This window comes from Giraffa tippelskirchi, chromosome 6 (assembly GCF_054371585.1).
Source record: "Giraffa tippelskirchi isolate mGirTip1 chromosome 6, T2T-mGirTip1v1.2.pri, whole genome shotgun sequence".
Taxonomy (NCBI): Eukaryota; Metazoa; Chordata; class Mammalia; order Artiodactyla; family Giraffidae; genus Giraffa; species Giraffa tippelskirchi.
In genome coordinates, this window is record NC_137280.1 from 160,955,695 (window position 1) to 160,974,238 (window position 18,544).

Below are 18,544 nucleotides of genomic sequence, written 5' to 3' on the forward strand. Positions count from 1 at the left end.
CTGGTGCAAAGGACATTTGGGGGTTTGGTTTTCTTGTGAAAAGAACTAACGTAGGTGAAGACACTGAAAACCAGAGGAAAGACTCATTGCCTTGGCAAGATCATGGACAGGGCAGGGAGAACAGAAGAGATACATGGTTATGTGAGGGAGGCGTAGACGTGTTTCTTTCTCCAAGGCTCAGGAAAGAAGGAAGGACAGGAGTACCCGAGAAACTATTCTGGAGCTGAAATTGTGGAAAGCTGGAGTTTGTAGCCAGTGCTCTCTCTTATCTCTGAAAGGCAAAAAGCAAGGACGTTTGTTGAGAGGAGTGGGTTAAAAGCTTGAAGTAAAAGTAGTAAAAGGTAAGGAGCAGGTTCTAGGCGGGATGTAAATAGCAAATTATGGTGAGTTGGAAGATGGTAAAGGCATGACTGTTTAGAAATTGGTGGGATTCAGGCTGGACACCTGATTGTAATTCAGCAGTTAAGTACATAAATTAAGCCCTGAGATGAAAATGGTAACCATTGTAACCTCTTCAGCCACATACACAAGGAAAAGGTTTATTGAGCTGTTGTGGAAGTTGGAGGTTTGATAGTAAAGGAGGATTGTTGAGCATTGAACTGTATCTCATGAGAAGATATAAAAGGAATTGTTATGATTTCTTTCTTTGAGGAACTGAAAACAAGCTAAGTATAAGCAATAACTAAAAATATTTCAAACGCCTGTTTAATGAGTTTCCTTCCATCTCTGTGGCACCACTGAAGCCATGACTGTTTGTATCACTGATGCCTGGCATCTGGAGCATTGGCACATTCCTAGTACCAGTGCTGAGTCAGAGCTAAAATGAGTACCTGTGAAGAAACACTTGCAAAATACAGTTTGTCTAGGGTTTATTAAGGTTCATTTAATGCACTGTCTGATGTCTTCACCTTGGGCATTTCCATGGTATATGGCTATATAGTAGTAAATATATTCCATGCAAACTTAACAATTTTTTTTTTTTGCTGAACTTCGTATTTCTTATTGGCTTTTGTCAACACCTGTGACCACAGAATTATGTATCTTAAACTTGGCTTTTATATTTTGCTCAGAGGTTATTACTGCCTCACTTTTTAATCCAGATTATTATGTCATAGGTGCTCTGAAACTGACAGATGGAGGTATATTTTTATAATATTCTGATTTTTGATATATATTATTGGATATAATTTTAAAAAGAAAACCTGATTACTTGAAATATCAGAAATTTCTCAATCACTTTCTCAAGATTCAAGGTTGAACTTCCAAACTTCTGTTTGAGCATTTTAAGAAAATGTATATGAAATACTTTCTAAAGAGTGATGGATGCCAATGCAAAAGTGATATTTAAAGTTATTCTAAATATGTCTGCTGTTATTTTTATTGTTTTTCCTTGAAATCTAAGATTTTTTTCCCCAAGAGCTTAACTTTAATTCATTTTCAAATTTTATATGTGCATGTTATTTACATCTTCTTGATTAAAAAAAACTGTTGAGTATCAAGAGTGAGCAGAACATAGAGAATGAAGGGGGAAATGTCCTCTAAGTTTATTCTCAAGGGTTTTTTTTTTTAATCTAGGAGTTGCTCACTAACATGTCAGCATGTTTATGGTATCTGTTTTTTTTTCCCACTTCCCTTTGATGTACTTGATGTGTGAATGTGAGGTGAACAAATCCTATTTTCAGGGAATACACTACAGAAGACTTAAATTACCCTCACCCTGGGTCACTGGTTATCCAAAAGCCAATCATAGGGTGACAGGTCCTCTGGCCATGCCTGGGTCATGAGCAGGTGCTAATGGTGGAAAGATGTGTTGCTCTCACAAAAACCACATGGAATGGAATTCCCACCAGAAGAAAAGAGTCTCTTACCAATAAAATGGTAACAGAGCTAGGCAGACCAAAGTAACACATGTCCGCTAAGCATATTTCTAAATTTTCTTGTTCACTGATGTAAGTTCAGACAAGGCCAAGTACAGCTGCTGTCAAACTATTAGAAAACGCAATCAATGTGACATTGGTATATTATGAATATCCTTAGGATCCATTGTAAGCCAAATGTGTCTACACTGTCCACAGAAAGCCATAAAGGACTATATTTAGTATTTTTCTTAATTCTCTTATCCATTAATTCGATAATTTCTATTTTTAAAAGCTAAAAGTTGAGCTTATGATTTCTTTTTATAAAATTATATTTATTTTTAGTTGATTGATGATTGCTTTACAATATTGGCTTGCTTTCTGTCATACATCAACATGCATCAGCCATAGGTATACATATGTCGCCGCCCTCTTGAACCTCCCTCCCACCTCCCACCTTTTCCCACCCCTCTAGGCTGTTACAGAACCCCCGTTTGAGTTCCCTGAGTCATACAGCACATTCCTATTGGCTATTTTACATTTGTTATTAGTGTGTATGCTTCCATGCTGCTCTCTCCATATATCTCACCCCCTCCTTCCTCTTCCCCGCCCTTGGCCATCAGTCTGTTCTCTATGTCTATGTCTCCATTGCTGCCCTGCAGATAGGTTCATCAGTACTGTCTTTCTAGATTCCATATATATGCGTTAATATATGATATTTCTTTTTCTCTTTCTGACTTACTTCACTCTGTATGATAGTCTCTAGGTTCATCCACCTCATTAGAACCAATTCAGTTGCATTCCTTTTTATGGATGAGTAGTATGGCAGCCCACTCCAGTACTCTTGCCTGGAAAATCCCATGGACGGAGGAGCCTGGTAGGCTACAGTCCATGGGGTCGTGAAGAGTCAGACACAACTGAGCGGCTTCACTTTCACTTTTCCCTTTCATGCATTGGAGAAGGAAATGGCAACCCACTCCAGTGTTCTTGCCTGGAAAATCCCAGGGACGGCGGAGCCTGGTGGGCTGCCATCTATGGGGTCGCACAGAGTCGGGCACGACTGAAGCGACTTAGCAGCAGCAGCAGCAGCAGCATTTCATTGTATATATGTGCGACAGCTTCTTTATCCGTTCATCTGTCAGTGGACATCTAGGTTGCTTCCACGTCCTCGCTATTGTAAATAGTAATGCAACGAACAATGGAGTACATGTATCTTTTTCAGTTTTGGTTTCCTCAGGGTATATGCCTAGAAGTGGTATTGCTGGGTCGTATGGTTTTATTCCTAGTTTTATTCCTATTTTTTTAAGGAATCTCCAAACTGTCTTCCATAGTGGCTGTATCAATTTATATTCCCACTAGCAGGGCAAGAGGGTTCCCTTTGCCCCAAACCCTCTCCAGCACTCGTTGTTTGTGGATTGTTTGATGATGGCCATTCTAACCAGTGTGAGGTGATATTTCATTGTAGTTTTGATTTGCATTCCTCTAATAAGGAGTGATGTTGAGCATCTCTTCATGTGTTTATTAGCCATCCATATGTCTTCTTTGGAGGAATATCTGTTTAGGTCTTTTGCCCACTTTTTGATTGGGTTGTTTGTTTTTCTGGTAAAATGAAAGTGAAAGTCGCTCAGTCATGTTCGACTCTTTGTGACCCCATGGACTATACAGCCCATGGAATTCTCCAGGCCAGAATACTGGAGTGGGTAGCCTTTCCCTTCTCCAGGAGATCTTCCCAACCCAGGGATTGAACCCAGGTCTCCCGCCTTGCAGGTGGATTCTTTACCAGCTGAGCCACAAGGGAAGCCCTAGAACACTGGAGTGGGTAGCTTACCCCTTCTCCAGCAGATCTTCCCAACCAAGGAATGGAACTGGGGTCTCTTGCATTGTTAGGCAGATTCTTTACCAACTGAACTATCAGGGAAGCTTTTCTGGTAGAGCTTATCATTTCTAAGTAGAATTGTGCTGAAAGTTATAGATGACAACTTTCTTAAAACGTTTAGTCCAAGGTATATCTGCATTTGTGTAAACCATTAAAGGAAGTAATTACTAAGCTTGATACTCTGCTGTATCACTAGTAGAACCCTATCAATCATTATACTGTTGAAACAGCTACTGTCTCAACCCCCTGTAAGTGTTCCAGGGGACCTGTCAGCTGAAAGGCTAATGCTTGGCTAGACAGAGAGCCTCCAGGAACTGCTCCAGCGCTAGTCCTACAATCTGATGGGTCGGTACCTGTGCCACACTCTAAACATTGTGTGCATCACACCTAGATTAACTGTTCTGAAACACGTTTCTATTTTTAACCTGAACCACTCAGCTTCAAACTTCAACACAGCGTATATTCCAGGCTTCTCTAGGGCTCTCCCATTTACTCAGTCAAAATTTCACCAACTGATAATCTTCTTAGCAGGGAATCCTGAGTAAGATAATGAGGATAGCCAGCAGTAAAGAGGCATGAGCTTCTTGGAGATGGCGAAGAATAAGTTTTTGGAGATGATTCGTATTCGGAGAAGAACATTTCCAAAAGCTGAAATGCATTCTCCTCGGAATGCGTAAGTTGGCAAGGGAGCAGAACTTTACATAGTATGGGGATGTGACACTTCTCAGTATGTGCGTTATAAGACCACGTTCTTCAAAGTCTTACTTGACTGTCTCTCTGTAACTGACTTAAACTTGTTCGTTTATGCGAGCATCTGGTCTCGAGATGTTCCCTGGCAGTTTTTGAGTCATTCCCTATTTCAGAGAAGGGAGTTACAACATGGAATTTGTAGCTAAAAATATATAGCCTGTATTCAAATTTAAGATCAGCTGGTTAAAATCATTTTCATTCCTAGTCCCACATCTTAAACAGCTAAATGGCTAGGGAAATAAGTGCCTAGTTCTCAGAGGTGGGAACCGTTTCTCATACATTTTAGAAAAGATGATTGTTGTTTGATGACCTCTCGAGTGTCTTGAACACATAAAGCATTTTCCTTCTACTAAAAAATAGTGTTTCTTTTCTTTTTCACCCTTTTCTTTCCCTCCTTCCTTCATTCCTTCCCTCTTTCTGCCTTCTTTCCTCTATTCTTTTCTTGTGTGTCTGTGTGTTAATTGCTCAGTTGTGTCTGACTCTTTGTAAACCCCGTGGACTACAGCCTGCCTGGCTCCTCTGTCCATGGGATTCTCCAGGCAAGAATACTGGAGTGGGTTGCCATTCTCTTCTCCAGGGGATCCTCCCGACCCAGGAATTGAACCTGGGTCTCCTGCATTACTTTCACTTTCTCCTGCATTGCAGGCAGATTCTTTACTGTCTGAACCACCAGGGAAGCCCTTCCTTCCTTGCTTTCTATCTATTGCTTGTTGTTTTATGTTGAATTTCAGCTTTAAAACTGAAGCCATCTTTCCTGAAGAGATTTTCCCAATAAAAGTAGTCCTTAAGGTATCACAAGAAATGGAATATGTTTCCTTGCTCACGAAAAGGTACAGAGTTCTTTGCAAATGAAATAGAAAAGAACATTAATAATCCTCTGTTAATTTTCTTCTCACAATTCCCGTTTAGCATCCAGAGGGCTTCAGCGCAGGTGTCTGCTTAGATCCAGTACATATTTAGTCTTGGCTGCTTCCTTTTGCGGATAAACAGCTCTTGGGAAATACACATTGTTAAATAATCAGTTACAGAGGACTAATTGTTTCAAGGCACTCCCTTTGCGATTGCTTTCCAACAGCCAGCAGTAATAAGAAATGTCACTTTGTTTCCATTGGAGACTAGCACATGAACTATTCATGAAGAATGGAAAAGCAGTCTTCCCAGAAAACCCTGGAATAAACATGTAGAAGCCAGGGGAGGTTGGGACTGTATCACTGATTTGTCCCAGAACCATGTCAAGTTCAGTGGAAAAAAATTAACTACACTTGTTTTGGAGAGTGAAATTCAGAAACTAATGAATGCCTCATGTGCTCTTCAGAACATCCCAGAACATTTCTGTAACTTTACAAATAAATATACAGAAGCTAAGACAAGGAGATACATTTAAATTGTCTTGATTAGGTCGTGCCACTCTGTTCAATGTTCAGTAGCATCTGGGCTGGCGAAATATTAATGTCCTTGGGCTTTCATGCAATAAAACTTCTTACTCCATTTGACAGTGAACGACAGCATTACCTTTTCATTAACCTGTTGGTTGGCCAAGCAGGGCCCTAAAGACAGACTGCAGGATTTTTACTTTTGTTTGTCCTAGGTTCTCTAAATAAAAAGTGTCAGGATCTGATATGCCGGTGAATGTCTTCTACAAATACAGGTTTAGACATGATGGAATGGAATAGACTACCTTTTGATACCTGGTTCCATCCTTGCAAAGCAAGTACCCCCATTTCTCCTGCCCCAGTCCTATCTGAGTTTTTTACTTGGTGGTTTTTTTCATTTCTAAGTTTTTCCTGTGCCCTCTATGACCACATTTTTTGCATTTTTAACCGTGGCTTCTTGGGCTTTGTGGGCCTTTACTTTACCTTCAAAAAGACCTAGCATGCTCTGATTCTGAAATATCAAACCTACAAGAATTAAAGTAAGCAAGACACATACCACCCCTTGTTAAAAGAGTTTGGGGAGAAGCAGAGCAAACAATGAACATTTGGGCCAGTTTTTCCCCAATCATTCAGGCTCTTTGCCTTGGTGTTAATTTAGCATTTTTCCAGGGTCTAAAATTTTGTCTTTATCTCATGTATTACTCAGATATTGGGGTGGGGAGAAGACAGTTTTATAAATATATGCATATTTTATGATAACATTCTTTCATATTAAGCTGTTAGGTGTAGTAGAAAGAGAATACAATTAAGTGTCTGCCAAATGACTTGGCGTCTCTGAGCTTTAGTTACCTAATACTTTCCAAAGGGAGATGCTAATTCTCACCCTCAGTTTTGTCCTAAGTATTATATAAATATATATATATATGTAAAATTTGTAAACTACATGATGTTTTACAAAGTACTATAAGTGAATAAATGGACAAAAATAAACGTTTGTCTGAAAAGCTGTATGAAATCAATGAGAGGCCAAAGAGAGAGGAAGTTTTGTAGGCTCAGTCTTTTTTATTAATTGAAGCTTAGTTGATTTACAGTGTTGTGTTAATTTCTGCTGTACAGCAAAGTGGTTCAGTTATATTCTTTTTAAATCTTCTTTTCCATCATGGTTTATCATAGGATATTGAATGTAGCTCTCTGGGCTAGACTGTTGTTGTTTATCCTTTGTATATACACTAGTTTGCATCTGCTCATCCCCAACTCCTTCTCAATTCCTCCCTCACCTCCCACTCCTCCTTGACAAGCACAAGTCTGTCCTCTATGTCTATCACAGCTCAGTCTTTAAATCCTCTCTTCACCCCACAAATGGTCTCATCGCTTCATAGGTATTCACCTCGTGCAGTCCTTTGTGATTAAACTCGCAGTGCTTGGCTTACAACATGGATCTGTTGTCATCATTTGTGTGCTTTTAAATGTGTAGGACATGCCTCAGGTTTCAAGTAAGTAACTTATGTGGGCAGAGTAGGTTCATTGTGAGACTCCAAGGATTGGTGGGGACTGTAGAAGAATCAAACAGTACAGCCTCCTCCCCAAAGCCTGCAAATGAGAAAAGCAAATATTGCGTGGGCCAAACGAAAGTTTTGGCAGGTAAACTCTCATAGGTGGCAGTCGTGTGCAACTCCTGTATGCAACATTCAACTTCCTTCTCTAAAGAGGATTTAATTTTTCTTTTGGAAGCCGAGTGAAATATAGGCCAATCACCTCTTTGGTCCAGGCATTGGGGGTTTCAGGCATTGCAATGGTTAATCCTCTTATGGTCTTCGTCCTCTCTTGGGGCAAGCTAAAAGTTTGTTCAGGGTACCCAACTGACTCAGCTGAAAGCCGATCACGTTTCCTGGAACACCTCCTCGGCAGTCGCGGGGCTCCATTTTTTCATTCCCTGGTACTATGAAACTGCTGGATTCTCTGCTTAGTTTTTGAGCATCTGAGCAGCTGCTTTCTGCTTGGTTTCTTAGCCTTTTAGCCAACATGCAGGCAGCTTCGGCTGTGGCAAATGCCTTTACCATTTCCTTTTTCTCTGGAGTCTTGGCCCCTCAAGTCCTGGGTGCTTTAATAGATTTCAACTCTATTTTTTGTCTCCCCAATCTAGTCAGATGGCGGCAAGTCCCAGGCTACAACTTTCTGTTTGGCCTCTGGGCATCTCATTTTGCACTGGAAAATTCCCTGAAGGAAAAAAAAAAAAATAAACAGCAGTGAATATAGGGCTCCCCACTCAATTAGTTATGCTTCTCTCTAGGATCTTGGTCCCTCAAATACTAGCTGTTTGGACGCCCTCCCCCTGCTGTTTTGATGCTGTGTTTGTTGCTGCTTTGTTATCGTGGCTGTGTATCTGAAAGTGCATCCTCCAGCTCCTAGAACTGTGCTCAGTGAGAGTTCATCGGATATAAACTCTACCAGAGCAGGAAAAAAAGTCTCAAATTCATTTCACCAAATTTCTAATAAATGTTTAACATCAACAGTGAAATGAAGTGAAAGTTGCTCCGTCGTGTCCGACGCTTTGAGACCCCATGGACTAATCAGTCCATGAAATTCTCCAGGCCAGAATACTGGAGTGGGTAGCCTTTCCCTTCTCCAGGGGATCTTCCCAAGCCAGGGATCGAACCCAGGTCTTCTGCATTGCAGGCGGATTCTTTCCCAGGTGAGCCACAAGGGAAGCCCAAGAATACTGGAGAGGGTAGCCTGTCCTTCTCCAGAGGATCTTCCCGACCCAGGACATATAACATAAACAGAATTCACGTTAATAAATGAAGATATTTAGAGTCACTGCAATTCATCACATATCTAATGAATGGATGCCTCTTAAAACATATGCACTGGGGTGGTGCTCCTGGGAACACCAGCGAGGAAGCCTGAATAAGCATTAAGGTCAACTGATGCGGTGCATTTCATGTCTTGTGTATCACCAAATATATGTACACACACACACACACACACACACACACACACACACAGCCGTTTAAAAAAATTAAAACTGAGTAAGGTCTTAGAATTTATAATCCATCAATTGAAAACAGATTCAAGGATGATATTCTGGCTATAGAATCACCTTGCGCCTATTTCACAAAATTAAAATAAACCAATAGGACAAACAATCAACACAGAAGCACAGTGGACCAACTAAAGGTGCAAGTTGCAAAAGGTTACTGCTCTCAGAAACCAGTCTGCCTTCTCAGATTGGGGATTTTAAAAAATGCCTGCTCAAATCCTACTGACAAAACATTTTAATAGCATGAATTCAAGTATAAACTGAATTAAAAAAAAATATTTTAGATGGATCCAGGAAGTCCTCCTTTCTTCTTCCGTCAGAATAAATCAATTCTGTGTTGCTGTTTTCCTCTGCGAGTATTTTAAATAACGTTCTCTTTAGCTTGAGAAATAGCATGAAAATATTTTGAAATACAGATACTACCCTACAAATTCTTGGCTTAGACAAGTTATTTAATTTTTACAAAATGAGAATACTATGACTGGCTTTATAAGGCATTGGTGGAAATCAACCAAAAACAATATATTTTAAAATTTTTAGTAATTTTTAGTACATAATAGTTGTTTGGTAACATTAACTTCCTTTCTCCTTTCCCTCATGTGACACCATGATTACATATGAATTTAAGATTATTTTCATGCAAAGGCAAACCCTGAGCTTCAGATCTTCATAGTGTATCACTGAAATCAGTTAGCAGTGATTCTCTAATTGCTGATTATTCAGTCTGTTCAGAAACCTGACGATGTCACAGGCCACATTCCCTAAGTTATCATCTCAATGATCTTATTGGCTACAAGACCCTAGTGTATAGATACTATATAAGTCTGATATAAACATACAGTCTCTTAGTTATAATGTATCCTTTGTTCCATAACTAACATTTTTTAAAATTTCTAATTGGAGGGTAATTGCTTTACAATGTTGTGTTGGTTTCTGCTGTACGAAGTGAATCAGCTATAAGTATACACATATATCCCCTCCCTCTTGAGCATAACTAACATTTTAGGACAACACTTCAGACTCTGTCAGTCTTAGGAACTCTCTTCATGAAGTGGTGATACGGTGGATTACATGTATTTTACCTCATTGTTTGAGCCAAGTACAACTGAACACTGATCCGTTACACTGATTCGGTGTTACAACGTTAACACTGAAATGTTTTAATCATCCTTTCAAAAACAGTCTATCTAGAATGCGTTTGTGTATGTATGTGTTAGGCCACAGTGTCTCCATGCCTCTGGGCACGATATATATTTTATAATGGAAATCACAACAATATAACTAATACTTATTAAGTGCTTATTATATGGAATTGTATTTATTTCATTTTATTCTTACAACAGCACTACAAGGTAGGCTATTGTATTTGTCATTCTAAATACAGAGAAACAGGGGCTTAGAGAAGTTAAGTAACTTAGGAAAGGTCACACACCTAGTAGCTTATCAGTTCCCCCATTAGTCCATGTGATGCTGGAATACTGTGGAAGCTCTTATTATTTACTTATTCCACAATGCCTTAGCAGAAGGCTGTGCTTATAGCAGCTATTCAACAAATGCTTGTTGAATTAAAAATTTTGCTAAATTAAAATGCATAAAGAAGCAGCATGAATTAAAATGAATCGGTAAGCATAATTAAGACATGAATTATTGTTTTGTTATCTTTCACTTACAAAACTTAATGCATTTCCACAAATGTTCATCTATTTTAACGTTGGTGTTCACTGTAAAGTCACGATCTCCCAAAGAACAGTCTCTTTTTGGCTTAATTGAAGATCTTCACTGGGGTCTGTAGGGCTGCAGTACCATACAGCAAACTCCAGATCAGACGGAAGGTTCCACAGTGACTATGCTGCCCACAAGTTATCTGCCATCCTTCATTCCCCTAGTTGTGTAATTTAGCCAGTCTAAATAAAAGTGACCTTGAACATCAAGTCAAGTTAGCAAGTCAAGTTCCTCTGGCTTGCTTAAGACGTTTGTAAGCACTAAGAAAATTAAAACAGAAATAAAACACATGATTCCAGCCCTCAAAGGCAGAAAAAGCTCTAAAATAACACGTGAAGTTGGTGGCATGTCTGTGGCTCCCTTACAGATCCCTGGCTTTCTCTTCCTATCTCACTGTCCCCACCACTCTCTAAAGCCCCTGCTCTTAAGTACTGCTGCATTTTAACTGCCTTCCACCTGGACCAGTCGCCTGGTCTGTCGTTTTAAATGTCATATAGACCTTGGGTGTATGTGTGCTGTGCTCAGTCACTCAGCCGTGTCTGACTCTCCGAGACCCAGTGAACTGTGGTCCACCAGGCTCCTCCATCCATCCGATTTTCCAGGCAAGAATACTGGAGTGGACTGCCATTTCCTCCTCCAGAGGATCTTCCTGACCCAGGGGTCAAAGCTGCATCTTCTGCATGGAAGGCAGATTCTTTACCACCTGAGCCATCTGGGAAGCCCATATAGACCTTACTGGCTAGGAAGAATGTACACATGAGACACAGTTAGAGACTAAGACGGGGCTAGAAGAAATCAAGCATTGGATTGTATTGCCCAGGGTCCAAGCATCTAGGAGGGTGCCTGTTAAAGGAGACCCAAGAGCCCTATTGAACTAAACAGGACAGATGAAGTGGGCTTCCCAAACCTCTGGTAACATTCTCATCCATGAATTCCACCATTTTCTGAAATTCCTAACACACATTACGTTTCAATGAATATCAATGAAGTTTAAACATGGCAGCAAAAGCACAGTACAGTTACCATTTTTCTAAGAAAACGTGGTAAGTCTCTGGCTTTGTTTTTCTTCCCTTACATGATATTTGCTGTGAAGACAAAGACATAGAAAATTTAGCATTAGCTAGGGATAGACAGCCCATCTGAAGTGATGGAAAGGAATGGACACTTTGGATTCACTGGCTGTATTCAGTCCGAGGAGCAGTTGTCCCAGATGTGCTTTTGGGCCTCTTAGAACAAAGTCAGGGATTCGGTGCTTGAGAAATCATTGTCTCTCTTTTGCTTCTTTGCTTTCTCGCTTCTTTGAGGCTAAGGGCAGCCTCTTGTCTGCTGATGTGGTCACAGCACTTTGTACTGCAGATTTCTTGTTTCATCACTGAATGCCCACCTTCGTCCCCAGCACTAGCAAGAGTTGGAGAAGCTTAAATAGAAGAAAGCAGGAAAAAAGATTACTGAATCTGTGTAATCTAATTACTAGAGCTGTATTAGTGACCTGATCATTTACTAAAAGGGAGTTTTTCAAAGGAATTTTTTTTCTTTTTTAATGAGTCATAGGCAAAATAAAATTGAATAAATTTACCCATTTTTTAAATTAGAACACCCTCACATATTTTCCCTTTTAAAGTCTAGCAGAATTAACAGTTCACAGGGTAACCAGAGTTATTGCAATGAGTTGGAGGGGGAATAGTCTTATTAAATGAATTTTATCACAGTTGTAAATGTTACCAAATTACAGGTGATAGGCCTTTAAGGTATCTACTCTTCATGAAGAATCACTATAAAAATAAAAAGGAAGTTTACTGAGATGCCTCCCTTTACACTGCTCATCCCAAGTGTGAAAGTTAGGTGTCTCTGAGCCTGTGAGGAATCTGCTTGTTTTTAATTTTCTTATAATAATATGTATTAGTAAAAAGTTTGTTCATAATAATTTTCCTATTAATAATCCTTTTCTATTTCCCAGGACCTTTTAGAAATATTCATGCTTGAAACAAATATAAGAAAAGAAGTCATCCCTGTAGGTGCTTTTCAGTATCACATTCCTGTGAGATACTTTTGAGAAGCTTAACTTTGTCATAGCCTTTTGCTTAACTTATATTCAGACAGTCTCATTCATCATATTTTAAGGTTTCTTTCTTCCAAAGAAGCCAAGTAAGTAGGCGTTGTAGGGAAAAACTCTGCAAAAGTTTTTCACATCTACTTGAATTTTGTCCATTTGCAAATTTGGTTGCTTCCAAACTGAGTTCCTTGGACTCCGAGGAGATCAAACCAGTCCATCCTAAAGGAAATCAATCCTGAATATTCATTGAAAGGACTGATGCTGAAGCTGAAGCTCCAATACTTTGGCCACCTGATGCGAAGACCCTGATGCTGGGAAAGATTGAAGGCAAAAGGAGAAGAGGGCACTAGAGGATGAGATCGTTAGATAACATCACCAATTCAATGGACATGAGTTTGAGCAAACTCTGGGAGATAGTGAGGGACAGGGAAGCCTGGCGTGCTGCAGTCCATGGGGTCACAAAGAGTCAAACACGACTTAGCGACTGAACAACAATAACAGAACTAGTCTCAGTATTTTAAGGAAACATCCAACTATATACTTCTTGTTTCTAAATACATACTGGTTTCAGATAAAGTGTTTGACGTCTCTCATCAGTGACAATATGACCTTATATGTGTACATTCTTCAGTATGGAATAGTACTCTACAAGCAAACAAAGTGTGACAAGTTCCTGTTGACTACAGTAGCTGACTACAGAGTCTATGCTAGAACCCCTTCTCCATTCTGTTGTATACCCATGAACTCCACTTCAAAATTAAATTATCAGGAAAATGCTAGATCAGAATAACCTAGATGTGAACTCCCAACGCAAGAGTTGTCTTAAAGAATGGGTACCTTTGAATCATTGCTGCATTTTCTGTACTTGCTATATTTATCACCCCAATTCTTGTAGTTTTTAGTAAGATGTACTTGTAAAATTCTTATTTCATCTTCTTCTTCTATGCTTCAGTATGTTACTTATGTATAAATGATAAAAGCCACAGTGTTTTGCAACTGGTAGGTTTCTCTTAGTACACTATAATTTAGTACTTTCGTCTTTGGATGGAGTCCACAGTGTTGGTTTTTTATGCCTCTAAACCATGTAAATCAAACATTTTATTAGGAAAAGTAGAGTCAGAGAAACAGAAAGGTCATCTCTACCAAAACAAAACCACATTTTGCTAGTCCTTGATACGTAATTTTATCATGTGCTCTCCTCTGTCAAGCCTGAAACGCACATTTTTAACGCAAAAGTGAATAGAAACCAAATATAAAATCTGTTTGAAATCTGGCTTTGTTTGAATCACCCAATGGCTTCTTTAATTGGTGTGAATTAACAAAGTCCTATGCAACCCCGACCTCGATGCTCAGTGGCCCTGTTCTTTCTTCCTGCCTCCCTCTGCTGATCTGAGGGGAAAAGCCTAGTTCTGCTGTGCTGGAGACCTAGCTGTGTCCCCACGCTGCCTGCGCCTGTGAGTGCTCCGAGCCTTCTCCACGGCTACCAGTCTTACCCCCTCACATCTGTAGGATTCATTCTAGCTTGTGCTTCCTTTTACTCATTGCTCTTCTTCTTCAGACTTCTCCCTGTCATTCTGTACATCCAGAATTTTGACAGATTCTGCCCTTCTCTCTACTGTACCCACACTATTTATAATTCTCTTCTATTTGTGGCGGTCACTTGCCCTTTTGTTTTCTGCTTCTCTGGATTATTATCTCCTATCACTTCAGTTGCCTTTTTTTTTTGCTCCTTTCCCTGTGACAGCTGATGCGCCAAAAGTAGACTTCTCATTCTAGCAGGATCTCATTGACTTTAGTAAATCTTGAGTCAACTCCTTCACCCCATGGATGGAGAAGCCAAGGCTGGAGAGCTTGACTTGCTAAGTCACTACATTTTCTTTCTGAAATTTCTACTTTTCCTCTGTATTTTCCCTTGGGGCCAAAATAGTCTTTGAAGAACGCCATCATGAAAAGAAATCAGTTGCAAATGTATGACGATATAGCCCAAATACAAATAGATATGTATGGACTTGCATATCAAATAGGTTGTACTTATGGGTCATGATGACCCATGAGAGGAGCTTTGAACTAAGAATGAGGAAGCACAGATTTGTGACTAACTGATTGTATGACACCGACCAAGTCACGAGGTTGGGATTTCTTCATCTAGAAAGCAAAATCAGACAAAATCTTGCCTAGCTCTGAAACTTTATGATTCTTTTCCAAAACTTTATAAACATGAATACTGCTCTGTGTGAGGAGCCAGAAAAGTTGGAGACAATTGCTTCTGCCATTTATCCTTTCTATAACTTATGTGAGTACATGTGTTTTCTGCTATTCTTTTGTTCCCAGTTGGAAAATGGGGACCTCAGAGAGTAAGATGAGCTCCAGAGTGATAGACTAATGAGGCCGTGGTCTGGGGCGTGAACCTGGATTTCCAGCAAACGACCGCTGGTCCCAGATGGCATCCCAGTGCTCCTGTGGGCTGTCGCTGTTCTCTCTTCACTCACAGCTGCGCTCCACACCCCTCCTCACTGACGAGATCTCAGACACCTCATACGTCTCTCAGAACCCTGAAAAGCAGTCACGGGACTAGCATAAGAGTTTCTTCTGTATTAGAAACCCCACGTTTGCTTCTCACTAAAGCCCCTTCCCCAAACAGTACATTTAAAATAGTTTGATGACTGTGTAGTAAATAGCAACTCAAGAGACAAAGATATTCATAGTTAAATGCTAAACTGATGATGCTGACCAGAATACTCTTATCACTTACTACGTATCATTGGGAAATGTACTTCACTTCTCTAAGTCCCAGTTTCTCCCCGTCTCTCTGAAAAATGGGAATGATAACAGTACCCACCTTGGGATTGAGTAATATGAATAATAAATACGAAGCATGACCAAGTTTGTGGAGCTGAAAGAAGCTCAGAAATATTAGTTACTGTTACTGTGATGGTGATGATTGTGATCGAACCCTATTTGTAGTTACTCTTAGCAACAATAGTAATAATTAGAGAAATTCGTTGAGAGGCCTAGAGAAGGCACAGATGACTTCAGTGAAAGATGTCGCGTATAGCTGGGCTGCAAAAGATTCCAGATTCAAATGAGTATGGAAGAGGAGAGAGTCTCTTCTACTTCTTCGGAATGAAGAAAGGGAGGGACAAAGGCACAAGACGGAAAAGGGCATGGTCATTTTCATCTGCCTGGCACTTATGTAGGAGAGGGAAAAGAAATAACATGGAAAAGGCCCTGGGGTGGGGATGGGAAGGTAACGTGAGCCAAGTCTTTTCACCACATTGTTATGAGATCCTAGAACAGTTTCAAGAACTTTAAAAAAAAAAAAAAAAAAAAAACTTTTAAAAAAGCCCAGTATTTAAGGTATTGTTGAATACCTTAACCACTGTAAATATTTAATTTGGTTCTTTTGCATTCCGTCTGTAAAGACAGATTCAAGGACAGTCACCAGGGTGTTTATTTTGCCGGAATGCATCTCGCGTGTTCTTGTTCTTCCCACTGTCACTGACTTGGAGTCCGCTCTGAGCAGCGTGAAAGGAATTTGCTATAAATAAGGACTACATCGTAAATGCATCGAATAAAATTCTGACACAGAGTGTAAGCTTGAGAGCAGGGGCCATGAGTTATGAATCCTCCATGCATCTGATGATCACAGCCCCTGCTACAGTGCTGAGAACCTGCTGAATGCAATCCAGAAAGCACTCGCAGTGTTGGACACTGCACGGAGGGACCCTGCAGTAAAAGAACTTAGTCCCATCCTTAAGGCAGAGAATGGTCACCTGGAACCTGATGGAGGGGTTCCCTGGAACCTGACACCATTTGTATCTGTCTGAGATCCCTGGCCGTTCTTTTTTTCCTCTTCCTATCTCTGTCTCTGTTCCATCAGCTGGAATCTGTTATCGTTTTTCTTTCCCTCGCAACATCTGTTGTCAATTGCACCCCGTTGTTTTTTTGCCTGTCTCGATAATTCTCACACCTTCAGGGTTCCATCAGTAGTCCTCAAGATAACTATGTGCGCTATTGTCTGAGACAGCAAGCCTGCTGCTCCCAAGGACCCCCCTCTGCCTGGAGAAATCCATCCGGTTGTGGCCCGCAGGGCATCTTTTTGGTTTGTTTTAGGAGACACGGTGAATTTCCCAGTTCAAAAAGGGTAAAACGAAAGACAAAAACCTCCAGATCTGTGCAATGTTCGGAAAGCCAGGGCACATTCCTAGGAGCAGTTCATAAAGGCAGGTGCTGTGAGGAATCTAAGGCAGGAACTGGATTCCTGAAGCCAGCCAAGAGTTGATTGCTTATGTTTTTAGAGCTGCATGAAAGAGAGAAATGTAGCTGCCCCACTGCTGTGCAGTCAGCAGCGTCTCGCAGCTGTGGGCCCCGAAGCACTTTGAAAATCACCCCGAATGGTCTTCTGCCTCTGTGCTACCAACTTTTCACCTAGCCCTGCAGTGGGTTTCACGCTGCGTGTCACCAGAAGCCAGCCTCTGCTGCTTTCTAAGTTGGAGAGTTGGCAAGTGTCCTGAATACAGAGTCTCAGTGTAATCTCCATAGTTTCAGGTTGAAGCAAAGAAAATATTTGAGTTGCTCTGAGCTTGACTTCAGACATCATGCCTTATATTGATCAACTTTACATTCCAATTTAGGGCCCGCGTGAAGGCATAAAACCACACACTCACACCCCCTAGGACTCTCTCCCTTGGCGTGATGTTACAACTTTTTAGCAACAAATAGTTGGCTCAATTATGTGAGTTATCTCTCTTCCTCACCAAGAAGTCTCTCCCTACCCAAGCAGTTGGATTCAGAGACAGAAGGCCATCAGCAAGCGGTGGTATCTGGGCCTCTCTTGAACTTCTGCCCCTTTGGCAAAGGAAGATGATTCTTACTAGTAAGTGTTCGTGCTATTTCAGGTCAGCTCTGGAGGCAGGAAAAAACGGAGATGGAAATGGTTAGAGGAGGTATCAGGCAAATTGCCAGGTATCTACTGACAGCCACCTAGTGCTTCTACCAGGCTCTCTTCTCAATGCTTGGGGTGCCCTCACCAGCAGCTGCAGACTCCCCTAGAGTGCCAGGGGCTACGAGCACAGGCTGTTGGTCAGGAGGCCCTTGTCTAAAGGGGCAGCAGCTGCATGGCTCCAGTTCAGCGTTTGCTAGACAGGAAGCAGATCCGGAGTCAGCCAGGTCTTCTGATTTTTCTAGAGAAGCCTGAAACTAGATTTTTATGTGAAAGCTCATGATGTGTTAATGTTGGCAACTATCAAAAGACAACTTTTAAATAGCGCACAGGCCAATCACAACCTGTTGGCAGTGTTCAAGCTGCCAGTGTGGGGTGCCCCCCTGCCCCCCCACACCCCCGGCTTACCTAGCAGGCAGGCCCTCACTGAAGGAGGCCCTCCATCATCGTACATGTGGACTGGGCGCAAGAAACTCTTTTTCGGCTTTGCTGTCACTGACACATTTTTTTTTTCAATACCAGACATTAAAAAAAAAAAAAAGGCAGAGCCGTTTTAAGAGTTCTTGGACCCCTTTTCTGAACATAGTCTGGAACGAACCCCAACTCCCAGGGTGGCCTCAAGGATGAGCCATCCCCTCAAGTGACCTCCAGTCCGCGGCGTGTCCAAGAGGGGAGGAGGGGGAGAGGCTGGCCCTTCTGGATGACTCCAAAACGGGCTTCAGCCTTGCTCGGATCGACGGCCTGAGAGCAGGCAGAAATCCAGTTAGCCGTGCTCGATGGGGGAAAAGCACATGCCTGGCAAGTCAGGTCAGAACCTCCTCAGCTGCACTTGGCAACCTGCGTGCAGTGTGTCCGTGCAGAAGCGAACGAGATGCTGCCGGAGACAGAAGAGATAAAGCAGTCAGCAGATAGGGAGCGTGGGGAATGGTGCT

At 41.2% G+C, this 18,544-nt stretch overlaps 1 protein-coding gene and 1 long non-coding RNA gene across 2 annotated transcripts in view; one reads left to right on the top strand and one right to left on the bottom strand.

Annotated features, from left to right (window-relative positions):
* ADGRV1 (adhesion G protein-coupled receptor V1) overlaps positions 1 to 18,544 on the top strand; it is a 537,185-nt gene that overhangs the window by 471,244 nt on the left and 47,397 nt on the right. The gene's annotated exons all lie outside the window — the stretch shown is intronic.
* Positions 6,898 to 18,100, bottom strand: LOC145511517 (uncharacterized). Its single transcript, XR_014057913.1, has 3 exons — positions 18,021 to 18,100; positions 17,446 to 17,575; positions 6,898 to 8,072 (listed from the first exon to the last, which is right to left on the bottom strand). It is a non-coding gene; the product is annotated as an uncharacterized LOC145511517 (long non-coding RNA).